The sequence below is a fragment of the Magnolia sinica genome, chromosome 8 (assembly GCF_029962835.1).
Source record: "Magnolia sinica isolate HGM2019 chromosome 8, MsV1, whole genome shotgun sequence".
In the NCBI taxonomy this organism is placed as follows: Eukaryota; Viridiplantae; Streptophyta; class Magnoliopsida; order Magnoliales; family Magnoliaceae; genus Magnolia; species Magnolia sinica.
In genome coordinates, this window is record NC_080580.1 from 69577863 (window position 1) to 69603424 (window position 25562).

General features: G+C 40.6%; 1 long non-coding RNA gene across 1 annotated transcript; it reads right to left on the minus strand.

Annotated features, from left to right (window-relative positions):
• Window positions 1–21099: 21099 nt before the first annotated feature.
• On the minus strand, window positions 21100–23258 carry LOC131254043 (uncharacterized). Its single transcript, XR_009175454.1, has 3 exons — window positions 22742–23258; window positions 22541–22618; window positions 21100–21245 (listed from the first exon to the last, which is right to left on the minus strand). It is a non-coding gene; the product is annotated as an uncharacterized LOC131254043 (long non-coding RNA).
• Between the last annotated feature and the right edge of the window lie 2304 nt (window positions 23259–25562).

Genomic DNA, 25562 nt, shown 5'->3' on the forward strand with positions numbered 1-25562 from the left:
ATGACAATTGGTGCATGATTCTTTAACCAGGCCGTAACTGGTTCTGGTTCTCTTATATATGACTGGTGCATGATTCCTTATTGAGCATGTAATGCTTCTCTTATTTTGAGTGGAGTATGTTTTGTCACAAATTTGACAAAGGGGGAGATTGTAAGTGCTATGGTTTTATGCTCCTTTGGTTGTCAAATTTTGTGGTGCCAAAACATCAATATATGTCTTGTGTAATTTATGTCTTGTGTAGCTCATTGGTATATATGATCAAGACATTGCATTTGGGTTCAAGACATTGCATCACCTCTCTAAACACGCTGCTTCAAGTCAAGAACGAAGATTTACTTCAAACCATTTCAAGAAATGCAAGTACAAGCTATAATGAAATAAGTGATTTTGTTCAAAGACTCAAGTTCGTGTACGACTCGAAATGGAGTGTAATTCAAACTCTAAAAGATCTCAAGTTCAATGCTACATCAAGTATAGAGATCTCAAGCTTCACAATCTTCAAAGGTCAACTATCATATGAAAAAAATGAAGTTTTGATATTCATATCTCACTTTCAAGGTATGATTGACCTTAGGGTAGGTCATTTTGTATACATAATTCAAATTGAATTACTTTACATGTATTTGGGTTGTTCTAAGACTAGTCATGAACCTTGTTCGACTAGTCCTAGCACTGCCTCGACCAGTCCATGAAATTTCATGACCAGTCCTAAGGTTGTTGCAAATTTTTAAAATTTTCTGTTCGTCCATGACCAATCCTGGACTCTTTTCGACCAGTCATGTGAACAGTGCCGACTCGTCCTATGATAAATCCTGGATCTACGACTCACAGTACAACAATTAAATCTGGTGTTTTACGACCAGTCGTAGGGTGGTTACGACCAGTCGTGGAGGAATCACGACCGGTCGTAGACTGCCTTCGACCAGTCGTGGAATGGTCAGATTCGATCGCGCTTAAAATTTCAAAATGTTGTTAGTCTTACGACCAATCGTAGTGTCCACAGGACCAGTTGTAGATGCGATTTCTAAAACTATAAATAGACGATGAATTTCAGAGTTTGATAACTCAATTTAAGTAAATTCAAGGCATCACTCTGAGATAAGTTTGTTTTCATTTTAAAGCTAATTTGTGCATATTTAACATTCTCTTTTGTTATCTTTATTGATTTGATTTTGTTTCTATATTCCAATCTGAATTGAAAAGAGGAATTGTTGTGTTCCTTCTTCTTGGAATCAAAATCAAATAGAGCTAGCCCTAATTGGATTTAATTTAAAATCAATTAGAACTTAAAACCATTTTAAAGTGAGTATTGGACATTGAACTTCTACATTCAAATTTCTACTCCGATTGGTTCTATCGGGCTGCTACAAAAGGAGAAATCCAAGTATTTTACATTTGTGTAAATCTTTTATTGTATTGGTTTCTTTTGAGATTGAGCTAGAAAAATCTCATTGTGTTGGTTATCTGAGGAGAGTCAGAAAACTCAGAAGTAGGGTTTTTTTTTTTAATTGTGTAAGCCCATTTGAAAGACACAATTGTGAAGGTTTTAGGTGAACCTGAGAAACCTAATTTCATAATGAACGCTGATATCCCCTGTGTGAGGATATTAGGAGTCGAGTAGTAAGCTGTGTGGCTGTTGTTTAACAGTTGGTGAACACACAGGTAAACCACTATAACTCTTATGTTTTGTGGATGTGTGATTTATTTTTCCTATCTTTTATCTTCAAGTTTGTGGGATATATGTGTGGATGTGAATGTTGTAATGTTTACATTTCAAGCATTGTGGGGAATATTGTAATAGTTTAGAATTTCATTTCTTGTTATTTCCTTTATTTCCTTTCAATTTAAGTTTTTGATATTTAAATTGTTCTAATAAGGTTGTCCTACCATAAACCCTTGCTTTTTATGGTGCAAGGTTGTCCTTAGAACAACATTGGTATCAACCTCTCTGTTCTAGTATTTGAAGGTTGCTTTACATTTCTATACTATGATTGGTTTAAAGTGTTATCTTTACTTTATTCATTTTAATTCCGCTGTTAAAGTTTTAATTTGGCATAATCCTATTCACCTCCCCCAAGGATATATAGCTAGGCCTTTTCACTAGCGGTTTGGGGTAGCCTAATGAGGGAAGGTGGGTAATATAATTATTAATGGGGGCCCAACGGTTTGGGGTAAGCCCAATAAGAGGAGATTAGAATGGGCCTAACAATGGGCCTTAGGGAGATTACAATGTGGACATTTAACCATCGTTGCTCCCAAGGTAATGGGCTTAATAATGGGCCTTAGGGAGGATTTCAACAGTGCACATTTAAACACTATTGTCTCCTAGTGTGATCCACTTGGGATTTAAATCTAACTCTCTATAGGGCCCCATGACCCTTATACAAATCGGGTAAATGGATGGACATTGTGTATGTAACACATACATCGTGATGGGCCTCATAAGGCAACCCCATGGTGGGCATATAGCCCACAAATTATGGTGGGCCTCTCAAGGCAATGGGGCCCACGGCCTTAGAGAAATGGATGAACGATGTGAATATAAACATAAAACATGGTGGAATCACTCATCACAATTGGGCCTCATATATGGGCCTCGTATACATCACATCGGGCCTCACACAAGGGCCACATATACATCACTTAGGCCTCATACAAGGGCCACATATACATCACTTGGGCGTCATACATGGGCCGCATATTCATCACAATGGGCCTCATACATGAGCCACATCTACATCACAATGGGCCTCATTACATGGGCCGCATACACATTACAATGGGCCTCATTACATGGGATGCATATACATCACATTGGGCCTCATTACATGGGCCACATATACATCACATTGGGCCTCAAACACGGGCTGCATATACACCAAGTGGGCCACATTGCATGGGCCTCATATACCTCAGGTGGGCCTTGTATACAGCAGGTGAGCCTTGCTTCCAGCAAAACAGACGAATAGCGTGGATATGAAACAGATACATCATGTGGGTCCCGCTGTCCAGTGGGCTCCCAACAAAACGGACGAATGGCATGGATATGAAACACATGCATCATGTGGGTCACGCCGTCCAAAAATGTTGGACAGTGTGGGTTTACAACACATGCATCATGGCCCCATGTCCAAGGGCCAGACAACTTGGATAAAACAACTACATCATGTGGGGTCCACGTCCCATGGATGGTGTGAACACCACATGTGTGGTGGGTCCCCTGGACGGACGGTGTAGATATAACAAATACATTACTGTGGTCCCCACCGTGGAATAAAATACATAAATTACGATGGCTTTCCACTGTCCAGATAGCTAGACGGTATGGATATAAAACATATACATCATGTGGGGTTCACATGTATAACAGATACAACAAGGTGGGCAGATGGACGATTTGGGTATAACACATACCTCAGGATTAGACCCACAGAACTTTGCTGACGTCAATACAACACCTATAAGGCTGGTGGTCCCCACCGTCCAGTGGACGATGGGATAAAATACATATATCACGGTGGGTCTCATGTGGATGTGGGCCACACATGCCATTAGGGTGGGCCCCACGTCCTATACACAGACGGAGTGGATACAGAATACATACAATGAGGTGGGTCTCACCATTTAGCAAGCTGGACGATGTAAATAAAACTTATAAATCATGATGGTCCCATGTCCAGTGGGCCACACGCCCGATATTAAGCTGATATTTGTATTTTCCTTCATCCAGGGCTTATCCCAATGGATAGGTAGCAAGGTGGAGCCCAACACATGGACAACGTGGATTGGATGCATCATGGTGGGCCACAAGATGGGAAAGAGAGAGATAGAGAGAGAGAGATATAGACATGTGATGGAGGGGAGGGGCTCCGCCACTATGAGCCCTCCCTAGGTGGGCCATGTAAATACAATACATACATCAAAATGGGTCCCAAATCATGTGGGCCCTAAATCATAAAAAGATCAACAGTGGAGATCCCTTTTCACAAAAAATACAAGGTCTAGATGACCTTTTCACAATGGAAAAATAAACATCATGATGGGGTCCATGGAGAATGGCCCATCATGGGATGATCATATAAATTATGATGGGCCATCAAACACACCTTGGGTCCAAAGTGAGATCCATACCATCATTCGGTAGGCCTCACTTAGCCCATTATTACAAACGCAATTGAACTTACAAATCACCCACCGATTGCTATCTTCTAGGCTCCTTGGAATGCTAAGCTCCTAGGCTTGAACTTTGATGGGGGATGATGAATATTGAAGGGCTAGGATGAGAGATGAGGGGGTAGGAAGTGGGCCACACTTGGGGTTCTCTTGGGAAGCTTGTACATCCACACTCTTTAGGTTGCTTGGAGAATGGGTAGAGAATGTGAGAGAGAGGGTGGTTGTAAGAGAGAGGTGATGGGTGTGAATGACATAAGGGTTGAGTTTGAGGAGGGTTACTTATCTTAGGGAGAAAGAAAGCATGGGTTGTGATGGGAGGTGTACTTGATTAACACTTGATTGATTGATATGATGGATTGGGTAGAGATTCTCTCGGGATTCGCAATGTGCGGCATTTCTTTGAGTTAAACGCGGCCCATAACTCCTGGCCTGGGTATTGCATCGGTGCGCAAGATGTCGTGTTAAAACTGTGGCGACAGCGTGGTTACACTGGTATAAGTCTCGGGTTGAGTCGACTCAGAGTCGACTCAAATCTAAAGGATGTGACTTAGAGTCATGTGCAAAAGCCGATTACAGGTTCTTGGAATTTGATGGGGAGGATCGCAGGAGTCTAAGGGATGGTATGGACTAGGATACGGGCTTTACATATTTGATACTCCTCTTTTATTGAGTTAGCTTATTGCTACTCTTCTCATTTATTAGGTCAAACTTGTGCTACCTCCCTTTTATGACTTGGGCATTGGAATTCCAAAACTCCCATGGTTCGATTTATTTCTCTATTCATGCAAGTGATATGTTATAGGCATCATATATAATAGTTTATATATTTTATCGTTGACATAATGCGCTCTAGGTAGTGACCCTCTTAGTCGACACGTAATTCCATGGATTATGGGTAGTGGTGCACAAATCAATATAAGTAATCCGCAATGCATGTTACATCACTTTCGGAATTGGATGTCGTAAATAATTGCTCTATGAACAAATCATGTCATGTAATTCATCCTATCTATGTGTTGTGCCATATTAAGGTGTTCATATAAATCTACGGTAGCGTTGGACACATCGACGAATCTCCATAATATGGGATGCGGGGAGAGCGAGGTTTTCGATGAATTATATTCAACATTGTGATGACCATTATGTATGATGGACTACACACACTTTGTTAGGCATGCATTTATATATATATATATTGGTTGTGCATATTGATACCACTCGTAGTGGTGGAGTATGAGACGTATCAGAACCCTCTCATTATTATTATAAATCTCTTGAATTATTGTTAATCTTAAAAGATAACCATCACTATGAGTAGGGTATTAACCCTCTCCAACCATACAAATGTTACAGGTGAATTACAAGTTGATGTAACGGACGATGACCATTTTGTGAAAGACGGGTTCGAATTGAGAGGAAGAATAGTGCACGATTAGCTTTATTTATTTTTCGCTGCAAACTTTGATAATGTAATAAGCTCCCATTGAGAGGGCATTTGATAATTTATTGAATTCTTTTACTCTAATGGAATGATAAATACAGCTAATTTTACTCTCGTGAATGGTTACCTTCGTAAATGTAGCTAGATGTTATTTAAAAAAAATAAAGAAAAAGACAAGGTACGATTTTGAAGCATCCAATTTTTACATTATTAACACTCGAAATTCTCAGGCACAAGTATGTACTTGAGGCATTACACTTTATGTCTTTGGTGATGATTTTCTTAATGGATTTGGCTAGAGGCACCAAGATGTGTCGAATAATCTACATTAGGCCTTCTTTGGCATTTTCACCATACACTGCAGAGTGGTTTTGGATGTTGGGATTGATGAATGGACGGGATCCATATCATCCTGACCCCTTGGGTTTGTGATCAAGATGCGACTCTATGGGTGTCTGGATACTCCCTCTGTCTCTTCCTATCTCCAGATTGTGGGGTGAACTGGATCTTAACTTCTCATCTAGCTCTCCCATAACCTTTGTTCCAATCAATGGACGACTAAGGAGTAGCCGATGGGGAACCCTTTCCAAACTTAGGTTCAGACCCAAACCGAATTGGATTTGAAAAGGCGAGCTTAAGAATTCCTAAAGGGGGGTGAATAGGACTATGCCAAATAATCAAATAAAGTATTGAATAAATAAATAAATCAGAGATCTTAATCGCACTAGTATTGAAACGTTGATTCAAACTGATTCGTATGACAACCTTCACCCAAACAAGTTAGGCAGGATAACCTTATTTCACGAATATGATAAGAATCAAAATCTCAAACTGAGTAAGAGTAAATAAAACTATCTATTACAAACATTCACCATTTTTTGCATAAAAAAATTTACAACCATTCACCACAAAAGTAATAAAAACATTTACCAAAACACCAAGAATTATAATGGCTCGGTGTGTCAATAACTGTTCTCAAACAGCCACACCTACTCCACTGGTAAGAATACTAACCACATAATCTCGGCTTTCACTATGAATAAGGTTTTCACAGGGTCACCTTAAAACCTGATATAGTTGTGATTTTAACGGGCTATCACAAACAAAGAAACTCCTCACTCAGATTTTCTAGCTTATCTTAGAAAAACCATCTTTAAGATTTTTCGGCTATCTCAGAAAAACCAAATACAAAGTAAAAAAGAATACTTATCTTCACCGTAGAAGAAGTTGTAGCTGAAGAATGCTTTTCTTAAATGATGAATGTTCAATATTCAGTCCAGTAGAAAAAGTCCAGGGATTTATTTAATTTTAATTAAGTTTAAACCAAAGACTACTTGCATTAATTTCCTTAAATCTCAATAAGAGTAAACACTCTTTATAGAATCAGAAAGACATAGTTTTGAGATGAAGGAATTAATGAAAAAGTTATAAAAAGATTATAAATACCGCTTGATAGCTTTACAATAAATGAGACTTCTCTCTCTTGTATAAGGGCTTTGATAGGCTTGAATTTTATTTTTGGATTGACAAAGAACCTTTATTTATAGGCAAAAAGTTTGTTCCTTTAACTAGCCTAAGTTAGTATTTGACTGGCCTAAGCACCGAATTTAGTTCCAACAAATTTTTAATTTTGAGCGGGATAAGCTCTAACAGATCTTCGACTGGTCGAAGGTGGTCTTTGACTGGTTGAACAACCTCTTCGACTGGTCGAGCAAGTTGAGTCAAAACTAATTTTAGTTACTAGAGTTCGAGTCGAGGAACCTTCGACTAGTCGAAGAAGGTCCTTCGACTGGTCAAAGAGACCACTTGACTGGTTGAAGATTCAATAGAAATTTTGTTATACTTCGGCTGTTGCTTGGACTAGTCAAGAAAATTTTAAACTGGTCAAGCTAAAACTTAGACTAATTGAAACTCAGTCAATTATAAGTATAAAAACTCAATTTAAATATGTTTTGAAAGACCCTAAACCTAAGGTCTTTCTAAGGTTTAAAATACATGTATGGACTAAACTTCATAGGAATAGAAACTTAAAGTTTTTGAAGGAGCTTGATCTTCTACTAGAATCTTTCAATAGATCTAGCTTGGTCTTCAACTTAAGCTTGAGTTTGAACTTGAGCTTGACTTTAACATGAGCTTGACTTGAAGATCACTTTGCTAAGTTGTTTTTGCAAAACGAAATTTGACAAACCAGGTGTAAAATGTGCTTGAAACATAATAACACTTACAATCTCTCCCTTTGTCAATTTCATGAGAAAACACTTAATTTTACATGAATCTGAATGTAGCCCTGTATTCTTGTACTTATGATGTAGTTGAAGATTGCAAAAATTTGTACTCAGGCCCCCTGAAGTTGTACTCTCCCTGTTCATACAACCATTCCAAGCATACCTATCCTTAATTCACATGCATCATAGCATATATACAAAATATTCCAATCATTCATGCCATTTGTTTCAACTCTACATTTTAACCATTCACATATTATTAAGGCATAAAATTATCATCAATCAGAAGATGAGAAGAGAAAAAAATGAAAGTTCATGTACTTTGGTTGTGTGGCGCACAACAAGAATTTATTTAACAGTTCCATTGTGCGGCGCATAATGAGAGTACACGTGTGGAAGTCTATAAATACTCCACTTCTCCTTATGATTCATTCATAAGAAAAGCAAGATCAGAGCAGCAGGAGAGAATTCATACTTTGGGACAACTTAGGTATTCAAAGTACCTGTTGTGTGGCGCACAACTAGTGAGCCATACAACCAGTGCAAGCGCACAACTAGTGGGCCACACAACCAGTGTGGGCGCTCAACTAGTGAGCCGCACAACCAGTCTGGATGCATAACAACTCTGCTCATATGAAGGGTTCATTGTACAGACAGTTAGTTCAGATGATAATTATTCAGTTTTGAAAGATCAATGTATCTACTCAAAAGCATGGAATCAATTAGAATGTATGTCATTCTAGCATAACAATATTCAGATCTAAAACGTTGCGGAAATTAGTATCAAACATTTAATATTTGTATTGGTTTATGTAAATGCTTTACTTTGGAATCAAAGGAGATAAAGGATGTAAATGAATTCCAGAATAGATAAATATTGTGATTGTTCTCTTTATTCTTCTTTTGTTAATTATCGAGTAGAATAAATTCCCCCAAATCAAATGCATTTGTTTCTTGTTGAAATAAAATGGCGACTCTGCTGGGGACTATTTTTTCTTACTTGATATTAACTTAGGCACGAAATGGAGAATTTTCACTATTGTTTGGCATCATATAGACACCAAAATGGCGACTCTTAGTAGGAACATCCTCCCTTTCATCTCCAAAGTAAAGTATGATTTTATCTAAGTACTAATATAGATTTTTTTTGTTTGTTTTCTTACAACTTTTGAAAACTCAGGAAAAAAATTACAAGAAATCAATAAATGGAAATCGTTCTGAACAAGATAGTCTTCTATTTCACGTTAATAGGATTTGTCATCGAATACGCTGGCAAAGAGACTTTGCATCGCAAGGAGGAGTCAATGTCTGTCAAAAGTAAGGAATCGTGAGCAGCTACCGCAGTCATAACGGCCTCACCGATAGCACAAGAGGACAGAAATGATTGGATCGTCATCTCCCATCAAAAATTAGGAACTCAAAATGCCTTGGCTACCAGGATGAGTCCATCATTGCAAAGAATTAAGGGGCTAGTAACACAAAACGCAACCAGGAAGAACCCCAAACTTGCTCCTCCGATGATATATCCTAGGAAAACCATTCCCACGTTAACATTGCACGACTTCCCGACTTTGTCTGCTGTAAGAATCCGATGGACAAGGGGGCAGAAGGGTAAGTCACTACTGACAAGCTCACCAACTCCCGCATCACCCATATACCGATTGTTGTGGGAGTACAGGAAAATCGGACAAAACTCCCCCTTTCATAAGCCCCATCGCATCGATGTATTCCCACTTCACCCTGACCACAGCTTCGTCAGGGAATGGAGAGGCCATAGTGTGCATGGCCGGAATGAGTCATGGCCCACCGCCAACTACTGAAGATCGTATGACTGAAATGACATAAGCACAGAGAATGTTGATGGAGGAATGCAGAAATCTCCAGGAAGTCTTAGAAACTCTCACACACAATGTAGCCTAAATGATGGCTCCTCTAATGATGAGTACTATAAATAAACGAGAACAACAACCTAAAGGCTCCTAGTCGGCGAGAGCAGGCTCACTCGAGTCTACTCCTGCAGCAAGGGCGATAACTCAAGATGAAGTGCGACAGGTTGTTGAAGAAGCCGTCAGGACAGAAAGAGAACGTGAGAATATCGGTAGATTTAGATACCGAACACTAAATCCAAGAGAGGTGGAAGATATTCATTTTCTGGCCAATTTTAAGCATCTCAATTTTCAAAAGTTTAACGAAGATGGATCACCGGAGGAACACCTGATGCATTTCATCACCAGCATGGGAAATTTCTCTACAGTGCAGTAATATTGCCTTTGGCTGTTCGAATCCTCTTTGACAAGTAAGGTGTTTCGATGGTACTCCAGTTTAACACTAGGATCAATGTGGACTTGGGAGCAGATGCAAGATGTCTTCATGTCAAACTTCTTCTCATCAGAGCGTGACATCAGTATCACAGAATTAGCCTCGATACGACAGAGAGAAGGGGAATCCTTAGACAAATTCATGAATAGATGGAGGACATTAGGAGCTTCTTGCAGACAATTTCCAAAGGAGAAAGAACAGGTGAAGATGTGCTTGAAATCTATGGAGACAGGAATCACATTCGGTCTCACTAGCGTTGTCATGCCCCAAACTCGGAAAACAGGCTCACAAAATTCCTGATCGCCGAATTTGGCACCGACAGCCTCTGTAGTGCCCCATTCTCAGATTCCAGCACTCATGTGCCCGATTCCGATCCTGAGATCCTACAAGGAGGATTTTCAATATGAATTTTTTTTTTGTAATGGAGCATAACCACAAGTACAACTAAGTCATAAAGGTGACATCATCATTTCATATCCACTAATATAATCATTTAAGTACAATGCTGAAAGGGAAATACATAAATAAAAAATCAAGCTCCAGAAGACCAATGCATGCTCCAAGCTCAACACTGTTGCAACCTAACATCACCTGCACGCATTTATCATGCATAAGCTTATAAAAAGCTTAGAAGGTGGTGTAAGTGTGTGCACAAGATAAGTGTCAAGTATACCATAAAGCCCATAAATCATACACAATCAGAATAAGTGAAAATACTGACAAGATCATAAACATACGATATCAAAGTCGGCGGAAATATACTGGTAAGTATATGAGTGCTATCAGCCGTACCAAGGCTATGCGATGCAAAACATAATAAGACAAGAACAGATGCTAAGGATGCAAATGTAATATGTAAACCCTGACGAGCCACGAATACCATCAACCTCATCTAGGCCATATAAGTGCAAAAACATAGTAACACAAAATGTTAAGTACTGCGGATGTAATGTAATATGCGGTGCGAATGAAATGACCATGTTGGAATGTGAAGTCGGGATGATAGTACGTAGTATCGCAGGCTAAGGGGTCTACCCCAAGGGACTTCTATCTAAACTAGTCCCATACCTAAATTTAGATAGTCCGACTCAATGTGGTAAACTCCTGATCTCAGGTTAGTCGTGTTCCCAACCGAAATCCTGGCTATGCGATGGTACACGTAACAAATAGTTACGCACCACCAGCCTGAGTGGATAGTGAATGAATGAATGAATGGATATGTAATTCCTACTCAATAAGTCCACATATCAGTATGGTTGCTCTCTGAAAAAAATCACCGGGGTCTATTACACTCGATACCGACTGCCTCCTCCCTAGATGCACAGCCCAGCGAGCAGAATAGACCTCACTATTCGCCTAACAAGTAGTCTACCAATACCTACCCGGCTCATCGATAGCGGACCCATTTACGAGCTGGTCATACTCAGCCTAGCTTATAGCACCCTCACTCGGGCGGATAAGGCTACACCCCTCATAACAGACCACGACACAGTGGGAGACGCGACCTACTGGTATTCGGCACTAGGGCACTCATGTTCCACTCGGTCTAGATGTTGGGGCACCTCTTGGCCTTGGAGATTCTGAGATTTTCACCCAAGGACATCCAAAGTGCCCATAGTGCTAGAACCAAGTATTTTCGGTGTCCCATTTAGCCATCCACGATGTGCCTGCGGAGGCCATAGCCCTGATGTCGCTAGGGCGCACAATGATCAACTCACATATATGCGAGATGCATGAGTCACACTATCCAGTCATGCAGCAATCTTGCGTGTACGGCGCGATAATGTGGGCACTCCGTCTCATAAGGAGTCCCATAAATAGTCTGTCCAATGACGTATGCTATGATCAAACATTCCTCATATCAGGCATACATATGATGCGTATGGGCATGAATCATGGAGTTATACTAAGCATTTTAGGAACTATCTTCACAACGAAGATGGGCCTAGATGGCCTACGCATAATAAGTATAGGCCTATCAGTGGGCCCTAGGGAGAAGTACAATACGAACATTTAACCAACATTATCCTTACAATGTGGATGTCAAACTAACATTGCTCCCAAGGCATGGCCCGTCATAAAGGTCAACACATAAACTAAGGTGGAGTCACATTACAATGGGCCTCAACCCATGGGCTCTAAATACATCACAATGGGCCTCAACCCATGGGCCCTTACACATCACAGTGGGTCTCAACTCACGGGCCTTTATACATCACAATGGGTCTCAACCCATGGGCCCTAATACATCATAATGGGCCTCAACCCATGGGCCCTAAATACATCAAAATGGGCCTAATCACATGGTCCTCATATATGTCAAGGTGGCCTCAACAACGGGCCTCATACACATGACGGTGGGCCTCAATAATGGGCCCTCATACACATCAAGGTGGGCCTTAATAATGGGCCCTCATACACATTAAGGTGGGCCTCAATAACGAGCCCTCATACACATCAAGGTGGGCCTCAATAACGGGCCCTCATGCATATTAAGGTGGGCCTCAATAACGGGCCTTGAATACATCACGATGGGCCTTAACCCATGGGTCCCAAATACATCACAATGGGCCTCGACCCATGGGCCCTAATACATCACAATGTGCCTAAACCCATGGGCCTTATATATCAAAGCAGGGTCCACTTGAACTATAGATCTATCTTATTTTTAGTCTCAAGCCATCAAGAAGCTCGCTAAGTGGTTGGACGGTTTGGATGCAACATATGCATCAAGGGTGGGTCCCATAAAGGCCCACCATCATATATATATATATATATATATATATATATATATATATATATATATATATATATATATATATATACATACACACACACATTCACACATACGAGGTGCAGCCCCCACATGTGGGGTGGGTCCCATATAGATGGATGGCATGAATGAAACATATACTTCATGGTGGGGTCCCCCTGCTGTCTAGCAGCCAGCTAAAATGGCTGGACGACATGGATTGAACACATACATCTAGGCGGGCTCCACCATCCACGAAAGTGGATGGTGTGAATAAAACACATACATTATTGTGGGCTCCATCGTCCGCCTGGACGGTGGGAATAAAACACATATATCATTGTGGGTCCCACGTGGGGCCACCGTAATGTTTATCTGCCATCCAATCTGTCCATAAGGTCACGCAGACCTAGACACTGAGGAAAAATAAATTTCATACCGATCCAAAAGTTCTGTGAACCCAACAACATGGGTTTCAATGGCAGTCATACAATCACCATTGTTTCCTATGATGTGGGCCACCTAAGCTTCGGATGGGGTTGATATTTGGAGGGTGGCACACTGCCCTAAGGGCCTTCAAGATGGATGGTGTGGATATACAAAACACACATCATGGTGGGGCCCACGGCTGGGCTGTGAGACTGCTGTCCGTCCGCCCATGCCGCAGGACGCCTGCGCATCCTCTGCACTGACAGCAGCAACAGCGCTGTTGCTACTTATAAATATTTTTTTTAGAAAAGTGATTTCCTGAGGTTTTTCATAGGTGGGGCCCGCATTAGGGGAATCCGTCCCAGCCGTTGGATTCCATGGCTCAAGATAGACCAATCAAGCCCAATATTCAGTATATTTTGGCGTACAGAAACATTAGGTGGTTTTTCAACGATAAAAGTCACAGTTTTCTAAGCCATGGCCCGCCAAATAATCTGATTGGCTTCATTTTTCAGCTCAACGCCTAAAATTAGCTAGGGAAAGGGATGGACGGCTTGGATTAGAACCATACATCAAGATGGAGCCTATACAAATGGCCCTTCCCAAAGCTTGAAACAAGCTCATATTTGTGTTTTCATTTCATGTCCAGGGACATCCCTGGACGTTGACGGTTTGTGCATAATACATGTAGCAAGGTGGGCCACCAAATGATGGATGGCTTAGGTAAAACATTCATATAAAGTGGGCCCCACCCACAAATGGCTTGGATAAAATACATGCTTCATGGTGGGGTCCATCCAAGTGGGCCACACGGCCATATCATCACACATAAAAATAAATAAATAAAAACAGAGGGAGAGAGAAAGAGAGAAAGAGGGACACGCGTGATGGAGGGACCCTGGCACTATGGGCCTTCCGTTTCAAGCATCCAATCATACATCAAGTGGGTCCCATTGAATGTGGGCCCACCAAATTAAAGATCAATGGTGGAGATCCCTTCTCCACCAAGATGTAAGGTCTAAATGATCCCTTTTTAGACTAGAAAGTAAACATCATGATGGGGTCCATGGAGAATGGCCTGATCATAAAATGATAATAAAAATCACGATGGGCCATCGGCCACATCTTGGATCCCAAGTGAGATCCATACTATCAATCGATAGGCCTCACTTGGCCCATCATCAAAACATGGAAAGATCTAGCCTAATAAGCACCCACCGTTCAATCTTCTCGGTCCGTTGGAACGCCAGTCTCCTTGTGCTTCTCTTTGATGGAGGGTGATGAGAGATGGATGACTATGATGAAAGTTTATGAGATGGGAAGGTGGGCCACACAAAGTCACTTTCTCTCTTGAAAAACTATGGACGTCCACCACTTTTCTCTTCTTTGGTGTTGCTTGGAAATTGTGTTGGAGAAATGAGAGAGAGAGAGGGTTGTTGTAAGAGAAGTGATGGTTGATAGATGTGAGGTGATGGTGTACTTGACTAGCATGGGTGTGTAAGAGAGAGGGTGAGAAAGAGTTGACTTTGGGGTTGCTTAACTTAAGGAGAAAGAAAGCATTGATTGATTAGTTGATTCATTGATGGGACATTTCGTAGAGATTCTCTTGGGATTAAACAAGCGGTATTTTCTTTGAAATAAACGTCGGCCCACATCTCCCTGCCAGGGTATCGGATCGGTATGCAAGACGAGGCGTTGGAACCGTGGCGACGGTGCAGTCGTAATGGTACAAGTCTTGGATTAAGCCGACTTAAATCTACAGGATACGACTTAGGGTCATGCGCAAACGTCGATTATAGGTCAGGGATTGCTGGACTTCGACGGGAAGGATCGCGGGAGTCGACAGAACAATACAGACTAGGATACGGGTTTTACAGCTCTCCCCACCTAATAAAATTTTTGTCCTCAGAATTTAAGCCAGAATAAAACCAATACAAAGCTCACCAAGGGAGGGAAACACAACATCCCAACATAATCAAACACCTAAGAAATGGGGACAACGCCCACGAATCCCAGCCTCTTGCTCCTAAGACGCCTCACTAACACTACGATGACCTCACTGAATATTAGATCCTGGATCAGAAATGATCGAAACTATACAGCCTCACAATCTCCACGGAAGGGAGCTATATCAGAAAATCTCTAAGTTATTCGAACTCGGGGATCTAACCATTCTAAGTTCTCAACAATCATAGGATGAAGGATAGCTATCAGTAGATATGTGATGTTATCTTTAGGTATTCCCAAGTTATGCTCTAATACCGGGGCTCACAAAATTTTCAATCGCCGAATCTGGCGCCGACAGCCTCCGTAGTGCCCCATTCTTGGATCCCAGCACTCATGTGCCCAATTCTGATCCTAGGATCCTACAAGGAGGGTTTTAGTATGATTTTATTTTTATTTTTTTGTAATGGAGCATAACCACAAGTATAACCAAGTCAAAAAGGCGACATCATCATCACATATCCACTAATATAATCATTTGAGTACAATGTTGAAAGGGAAATACATAAATCAAAAATCAAGCTCTAGAAGACAGCTGTACACTCCAAGCTCAACACTGCTGCAACCTAACATCACCTACACGCATCTATCGTGCATAAGCTTATAAAAAGCTTAGAGGGTGGTGTAAGTGTGTGCACAAGATAAGTGTTAAGTATACCATAAAGCCTATAAATTATACACAATCAGAATAAGCAAAAATATAGACAAGATCATAAATCATACGATATCAGAGTAAGCGAAAATATACTGGTAAGTCCATGAGTGCTATCAGCCGTACCAACGCTATGCGATGCAAAACATAATATGACAATAACAGATGTTGAGGATGCAAATGCAATATGTAAACCCTAACGAGCCACGAATACCATCAACCTCATCTAGGCCATATAAGTGTAAAAACATAGTAACACAAAATGCTAAGTACTGCGGATGCAATGTAATATGCGGTGCAAATGAAATGACCATGCTGGAATGTGAAGTCGGGATGATAGTACGTAGCATCGCAGGCTACGGGGTCCACCACAAGGGACTTCTATCCAAACCAGTCCCATACCTAAATTTAGATAGTCTAACTCAATGTGGTAAACTCTTGATCTTAGGTTAGTCGCGCGCCCAACCGAAATCCTAGCCATGCGATGGTACACGTAACAAATAGTTACGCACCACCAGCCCAAGTGGATAGTGAATGAATGAATGAATGAATATGCAATTCCTGCTCAATAAGTCCACATATCAGTACGGTTGCTCTCTGAAAAAAATCACCGGGGTGTATTACACTCGACACCGACTGCCTCCTCCCTAGCTACACAACCCAGCGAGCGGAATAGACCTCATTATTCACCTGACTAATAGTCTGCCAATACCTACCTGGCTCATCAATAGTGGACCCATTTATGAGCTGGTCATACTCAGCTTAGCTTATAGCCCCCTCACATGGGCAGATAAGGCCACACCCCCTCCCAACCAACCACGACACAGTGGGAGACACGACCTACTGATATTCGGCACTCGGGCGCTCATGTTCCACTCGGTCTAGACGTTGGGGCACCTCTTGGCCTCAGAGATTCTGGGATTTTCACCTAAGGATATCCTAAGTGCCCATAGTGCTAGAACCAAGTATTTTCAATGTCCTATTTAGCCAACCACGATGTGCCTGTGGAGGTCACGACCCTGATGTCGCTAGGGCATACAATGATCAAGTCACATATATGCGAGATGCATGAGTCACACTATCCAGTCATGTAGCAATCTTGCACATACGGCACGATAATGTGGGCACTCCGTCTCATAAAGAGTCCCGTAAAAAGTCTGTCTAATGGCATATGCTATGATCAAACATTTCTCATATGAGGCATACATATGATGCATATTGGCATGAATCATGGAGTTATACTAAGCATTTTATGAACTATCTTCACAACGAAGATGGGCCTAGACGACCTACGCACAATAAGTACGGGCCTATCAATGGGCCCTAGGGAGAAGTACAATGTGGATATTTAACCAACATTATCCTTACAATGTGGACATCAAACCAACATTGCTCCCAAGGCATGGCCCCTCATAAAGGTCAACACATAAACCACGGTGGAATCACATTACAATGGGCCTCAACCCATGGGCTCTAAATACATCACAATGGGCCTCAACCCATGGGCCCTATACACATCACAGTGGGTCTCAACCCACGGGCCTTTATACATCACAATGGGTCTCAACCCATGGGCCCTAATACATCATAATGGGCCTCAACCCATGGGCCCTAGAATACATCAAAATGGGCCTAATCACATGTCCTCATATATGTCAAGGTGGCCTCAACAACGGGCCTCATACACATGACAGTGGGCCTCAATAACGGGCCCTCATACACATTAAGGTGGGCCTCAATAACGGGCCCTCATACACATCAAGGTGGGCCTCAATAATGAGCCCTCATACATATCAAGGTGGGCGTCAATAACGGGCCCTCATGCATATCAAGGTGGGCCTCAATAATGGGCCTTGAAAACATCACGATGGGCCTTAACCCATGGGTCCCAAATACATCACAATGGGCCTCAACCCACGGGCCCTAATACATCACAATGTGCCTAAACCCATGGGCCTTATATATATCAAAGTGGGGTCCACTTGAACTATAGATCTGTCTTATTTTTAATCTTAAGCTGTCAAGATAAGCTCGCCAAGTGGTTGGACGGTTTGGATGCAACATATGCATCAAGGGTGGGTCCCATAAAGGCCCACCATCATATATATATATATTATATAATATAATATATGTATGTATATATATATATACATTCACACATACGAGGTGCAGCCCCCACACGTGGGGTGGGTCCCATATAGATGGACGACATGGATGAAACATATACCTCATGGTGGGGTCCCCCTGCCGTCTAGCAGCCAGCTAAAATGGCTGGATGACATGGATTGAACGCATACATCTAGGTGGGATCCGTGGACGGTATGAATAAAACACATACATTACTGTGGGCTCCACCGTCCGCCTGGGCGGTGGGAATAAAACACATATATCATTGTGGGTCCCACGTGGAGCCGTTGTAATGTTTATCTGCCACCCAATCTGTCCATAAGGTCACGCAGACTTGGACGCTGATGAAAAACCAATTTCATACTGATCCAAAACTTCTGTGAACCTAACAACATGGGTTTCAATGGCAACCATACAATCACCATTATTTCCTATGATGTGGGCCACCTAAGCTTCGGATGGGGTTGATATTTGGAGGGTGGCCCACTACCCTAAGGGCCTTCAAGATGGATGATGTGGATATACAAAACACACATCATGGTGGGGCCCATGGCTAGGCCGTGGGACTGTTGTCCGTCCACCCATGGCGCAGGATGCCTGTGCGTCCTCTGCACTGACATCAGTTGCAGCAGGCGCTGCTACTGCTTATAAATATTATATTTTTTTTGAAAAGTGATTTCTTGAGGTTTTTCATAGGTGGGGCCCGCATCAGGGGAATCCGTCCCAGCCATTGGATTCCAGGGCTCAAGACATACCCATCAAGCCTAATATTCAGTATATTTTGGCGTATAGAAACATTATGTGGTTTTTCAATGGTAAAAGTCATAGTTTCTTTAAGCTATGGCCCGCCAGATAATCTGATTGGCTTCATTTTTCGGCTCAACGCCTAAAATAAGCTAGGGAAAGGGATGGACGGTTTAGATTTGAACCATACATCAAGGTGGGGCCTATACAAATGGTCCTTCCCAAAGCTTGAAACAAGCTCATATTTGTGTTTTCATTTCACGTCCAGGGACATCCCTAGATGTGGACGGTCTGTGCATAACACATGTAGCAAGGTGGGCTTTGCTTAGGTGGGCCACCAAATGATGGATGGCATAGGTAAAACACTCATATAAAGTGGGCCCCACCCACAAATGGCTTGGATAAAATACATGCTTCATGGTGAGGTTCATCCAAGTGGGCCACACGGCCATATCATCACACATAAAAATAAATAAATAAAAAGAGAGGGAGAGAAAGAGAGAAAGAGGGACACGCGTGATGGAGGGGCCCTGGCACTATGGGCCGTCCATTTCAAGCATCCAATCATATATCAAGTGGGTCCCATTGCATGTAGGCCCACCAAATCAAAGATCAATGGTGGAGATCCCTTCTCCACCATGATGTAAGGTTTAGATGATCCCTTTTTAGACTAGAAAGTAAACATCATGATGGGGTCCATGGAGAATGGCCCCATCATGGAATGACAATAAAAATCAAGATGGGCCATCGGCCACATCTAGGGTCCCAAGTGAGATCCATACCATCAATCGGTAGGCCTCACTTGACCCATCATCAAAACATGGAAAGATCTAGCCTAATAAGCACCGGCCATTTGATCTTCTTGGTCCGTTGGAACGCCGGTCTCCTTGTGCTTCTATTTGATGGAGGGTGATGAGAGATGGATGGCTAGGATAAAAGTTTATGAGATGGGAAGGTGGGCCACACAAAGTCACTTTCTCTCTTGGAAAACTATGGACGTCCACCACTTTTCTCTTCTTTGGTGTTGCTTGGAAATTATGTTAGAGAATGAGAGAGAGAGAGAGGGTTGTTGTAAGAGAAGTGACGGTTGATGGATGTGAGGTGATGGTGTACTTGACTAGCATGGGTGTGTAAGAGAGAGGGTAAGAAAGAGTTGACTTTGGGGTTGCTTGACTTGAGGAGAAAGAAATCATTGATTGATTGATTGATTGATTGGACATTTCATAGAGATTCTCTTGGGATTGCAAACGCATGGTATTTTCTTCGAAATAAACGTCGGCCCACATCTCCCTGCCAGGGTATTGGATCGGTATGTAAGACGTGGCATTGGAACCGCGACGACAATGCGGTCATAATGATACAAGTCTCGGATTAAGCCGACTCAAATATACAAGATACGACTTAGGGTCATGCGTAAACATTGATTATAGGTCGCGGATTGCTGGACTTCGACGGGAAGGATCGTGGGAGTTGACAAAACAGTACGGACTAGGATACGGGTCTTACAAGTGCTGACATTAAAACTTTCTGTCACTACCAGAAAACAGGGCAAAGGCTACGGATAAAAAACGTAGCTAAAAGTCTATGGCTACGGTTAAAATCCGTAGCACGACCGTAGCCATTGGTGCTGTAGCCATAGGTCAAAAAGCTATGGCTACGGATAAAATCCGTAGCCATAGATATAGTGGATACGGATTAAATCCGTAGCCGTTGCTTCTGTAGCACTAAAGTATTTACAACTACGGATTATATCTGTAGCTAAAAGCTAAACAAGAACCGTAACAATAGGCTGAAATTAGCAACATCTACGGTTTTCAGATACAAGGCTACGGTTAATAGCCATAGCTAATGAAACTATAGGTACGGATTAGATCCGTAGCAACATTTTCCATAGTTTAAAACTACTTACAGTTACGGATTTTATCTGTAGCTAAAAGTAGAATGAGAACCGTAGCAAAAAGCTGAATTTAGCAAGAGCTACGGTTTTCAACAAAGGGCTACGGTTAATAGCTGTAGCTAATGCTCACTGTTAAGAAAATATTTAATTATAATCATTCATCCAATTACCCCCTGCATAATCATTTATTCATTTGATTACAATCATTCATTCAATAATGAATCAATTACAATCCTTCATTCATTCAATTACAATCATTCATTCAATAATGAATCAATTACAATTCTTCATTCAATCAATTACAATTCTTCATTCAATCAATTACAATTACAATAGTCTAGTTAAAGTTTTCAAAACAAACTTAATCAAACTGTTACACAACATTAAGTTCCACAAATAATACAAAGTCACAACGCAAGATTTGGGTATGACTTTTGCTTGGTTGATGAACAACTACAACTTGTTCGGTTGTCTGAAAGCATCTGCAAAGAAGAAGAACTCAGCATTAGCTATAATTTATAGTGGAGTACATCATGAAAAACATATTACACATAAGACAACAAAACAAAACAAATGAACAACAAAACTAAAATACACTATTTCCATTTCTTGGAAGAAGAGGGAAAGTGGGAAACCACCATGCCACATCATGAAAAACTAACGCAAAGAACAAGGCATAACCCAAAGAACCTTAAAAGCTGACTGGATGTAAAACCTGGACCAGATTGGATGAATGGACTGGTTTGTGTTGGAACCAAGCACGGAAACAATTATCTTTGTGATTCACAATACAAAACAAATATAATTCTAAATATGAAACAAATAAAAAAGTAAATTAGAGAACTCTAGGAAAATAGGTACACACCAAATAGATGGGCTGGCATTTGCAATAAATGTTGTTTTTGAATTTCCACCAAGAGCATCCTGTAATCAAAGACTTGTATTGAGGAACAATCAATTATAAGCAAATTGGACCATAAGCTCATTTTATGAGGAAAATATAGGCTTATATTGTAAATCATGAGATATATTGTCATAATCACATCATCCACAAACTCAAGGGATATATTTACCAGTAAAGTATTTCTGCAGAGGTAGCTTTCAGGCATAACAACTTTTGCAAGATGTGATGGTTGATATATGTGGGATACAAGTAACTCAAATTAATCTAAGAGTTAGCGATTTTGTTATTCCTAGTTGTAGAGCTTCCAAGATCCTATAGTATGAGCATGGCTCAAATATATGACATGTGACTTATAGTTAGGAAGATATATGGGCAGCCTAATTGTAGGAACAACAAACCTACATGCCTTCAATATTGTTGATACCAACACCAATATCTGCCTCTTGAATCATGCCAAACAGCTCCAATCCAGTGAATATGCACTAGCTGATGCATACTCGATTTCATTCTCATTCTGGGATACATCTAAACATGTCTTCAAATACAATACATAAATGCAGGTGAGAGTACTGGGATATTAACATACAATACACAAATGCAAGTAAGTAATGGTGGATTTTACTACATTACAAGCACAGAGAAATACCCTATAATGAGAATTTCAAACTTTAGATGTTCCAAAACTCAAAAGTCGGGACTCATACAAACATAAACACAACCTGAGATGTTCTAAGATGGCTTAGGACTTTTTAACATCTGATTTAAGATAGACTATTACTCACAGTTTCTGTACCAATGAAAATAAGTGTAGCATAGGGTGCAGTTGGTTGCACCAAACATCATGAAATTCGGTTTATACCATTGAAAACTAACCTTCCACTTTAATCTTGCCAACTACTTTCTTTGCCGCTCCATATATTCACTCATATCCAATCGTATCATGGCTGCCACCTACAACAATGTCGGCAAAAAAAATGAAATTAACTATACAGTTAAAAGAACCGTTGTAATATAGAACTCTCTCTGGCCATTAAAAAAAGACCAGATTTATTTTTTTTTTAAAAAAATCCATACCGTTTCTGCCTAGATTTTTGCATTTTCCACCACCTGCATAAACATAATAAAGACGAGATCCAGAATGAAGCTCTAGCTAAACCATCAAGAACCCAAATTCCTCAGTTTAAAAATGACGAATAGAGTCACGGTAATTACAAAGTAGACTGCAACTCAAGCCAACACCTGAAAATCTATAAACCCCTTGATGGGGTCTACTCCAATGGCTTTCAAAACCTAGCCAAATGAACATGAAAACCAAGCCATCAACAAGCTCGTCTGTCCTTCTACACCATACTGAAAACAAAGACCATAGCAGCACAAATTGCAATCCAAAATTCAGTATGGTGTCCTGTATAGAAAGTGGCTAAAAGATAATGACAGTGCACTCGTTGTGTTGTAGTGGATATATCCTCACAAACAACCATGCATACATTAATTTCCAACTATCGAAAGAGAAGTTGGTTTTTCAAACTATCACCAATGAATATTTTCTCCTAACAGTCCCAGCCGTACATGTGTCGCTGGCAAACCTGAAAACACAATTTTATTCTCTTGGTACCAAAAAGAAAAGAAAGAAAAAAAATAAGAAATGTGAATATCTAGCAAAGGATTATAATCTTGTCAAAACAATAAAACTCAAATCTTTGCTAGTGCATTTTTCTACTCTAAGACGAGCATGGGATGAACTCATTTTCAGGCCTCTGACGAAAAGGGCCTTAACATTTCCTTCATAAGTCTATGATCTTTTATTCTGTCTATGAACACTAACGTGTACAAGCTTAGTGGGGCATCAGAGACATGAAGATATGCTTAACATAGATTGCAGCCCATGGATTATGGTGAATTTCAGTTCTCTTAGTTGCAGTTTTTTTTTTTTTTTTTTCAAGTTACTTATAGGTCCACAAAATTTGCGATTACTCTTCTACCTTTGTATAAGCTAACTACCTCACGTAGAGACACCCCAACAACAACTAGGATCTGAGAGATATCAATAGACAAACATTTGATACTCCAACACATTAAAAACCAGGCTTCTCAAGAGCATTCATCTCTTATCAAAGTAATCTTAAAAACTCTTTGAGTTGCTCGGTCAGAAAATATGCAGGTTGAGTTGAATGGGGCCCAAGTACTAAAAAACTATGGAAAACAAACTATAACATATTCTTGTAAACTAACTGTAAAGAGATAACATTCCTTTCTGTTGTCCCAAATGTAAACAGTGTAATTCTTTTAAATCAAATAACTACTGTACTTAAATTTTGTAACCACATCTCTGTAAGTTCAAAATGTGTGTAAACCAAGGATCAGAGCAAGATCGTACCTGCAATAAGTTCAAAACCCAGTATACTATCGAACAGGTTGTCGTGTAATGCTGCATCAAACAGGTCAAGCTACTGATCGGTTTGCTCATGTTCTAACAAACATAATACAGGAAAATCTACCGCACTTGAACATGAAAATGAGGCATAGTAGAGCTCTCACTTTGGCAATCTGTAGTGCAAGGAATGAAATCTAGACAGAGACAAAAAGGATGAGGTCATTCTAGTAAACATTCTTAAGAATTGGGACTTGGGATGGTTACAAGAAATTACTCCAACAGCTTAGATAGATGGGAATACAACTAACAACATAAACTCACCTTTGCATCTCCAGATGCCCTAGTCTCTTTTTTAGTACCATTTCTTAGACCACCAGGGAGAGGCTTGTACTCCACCTCTTCATTGCCAGTGCCTGTTTCAAAAGGGAAAAGGAATTGTAAGTCTCAAAAAAAAATAATCCCATTTTCCACAGAATAAAATTCCAAACTCTGCTTACAGCTGGAAATACAGAGTTCTGAAGAGCTCTTTTTGCCTGAATCTCCCATAGTTCGGTTGGAAAAAACAAAGATTTTTAGCTACAAAACTTCAAAATAGAGAAATTCAAGAAAGTAATCTGATCTATGACTTCTCATTTCCCATTGCTGCATACAACCAAAAGAGTAAGACTAATATTAAAATCAATATAAAGAAGGCTAAGAAGCTGTCCTCATTGGTAGGCAGATTTGCGGCAATTAAAAAGCTCATAAAGGAGGTTGAGAAGTATTCTGCATGCTTACTTTGAATAAATGCAACCTGTTCTGGAAGCCATGTGTCGAGTGTAGCAGATCGTACCTACAGCACATAGCCAATACTTTCATTTTTAGACCTAGCAGGGATACAAAGCTAACCAGTAAATAGCTGTGTACAAAAGGGATGTGTACACAACTTACCTTCATAGGCTTTCAATTTTGGAACAGTGATTTGTTTGGGGCTGCAAATTCCTGTAACCATATCAAATTTCAGGATCTTCAACAAACAGCGTAACTAGCAAAAAATAAATAAATCTCACGGGCCTGCCCCATGTATAAAAACATATTCTCAGGTCTGAGGGCCATAGACACTTCTGTCTAACCTGAAAGCCATCATTAGTGACAGATTCGTTTTGCTGCAAATATATATAAGCCATCATTAGTGACAAGTTCTCAATCAGGTAGCTACACATTCCATAGAATTTCAAGTTTATAGGCTATGACAGATTCGTTTACAAACACTGATGCAGAGATTGGTGCCATGTCCTTTTCTTTTCTTTTCTTTTTTATTTTTTGCCATTTTTGGTTTCATGAAAAACGGAACCCAGATTCAGATAGCAATGAACTGAACACAACATTATTCATGCAGTGCTCATACCAGGATCATGATATGATGATACCAATGCCTTGAGAATATTATTAATATCCATGGCAATAATTACATAAAAGAAAAAAGAAAAAGGAAAAACACTCATTCCATATATATGTATATGTGTGTCATCATCATAGCTG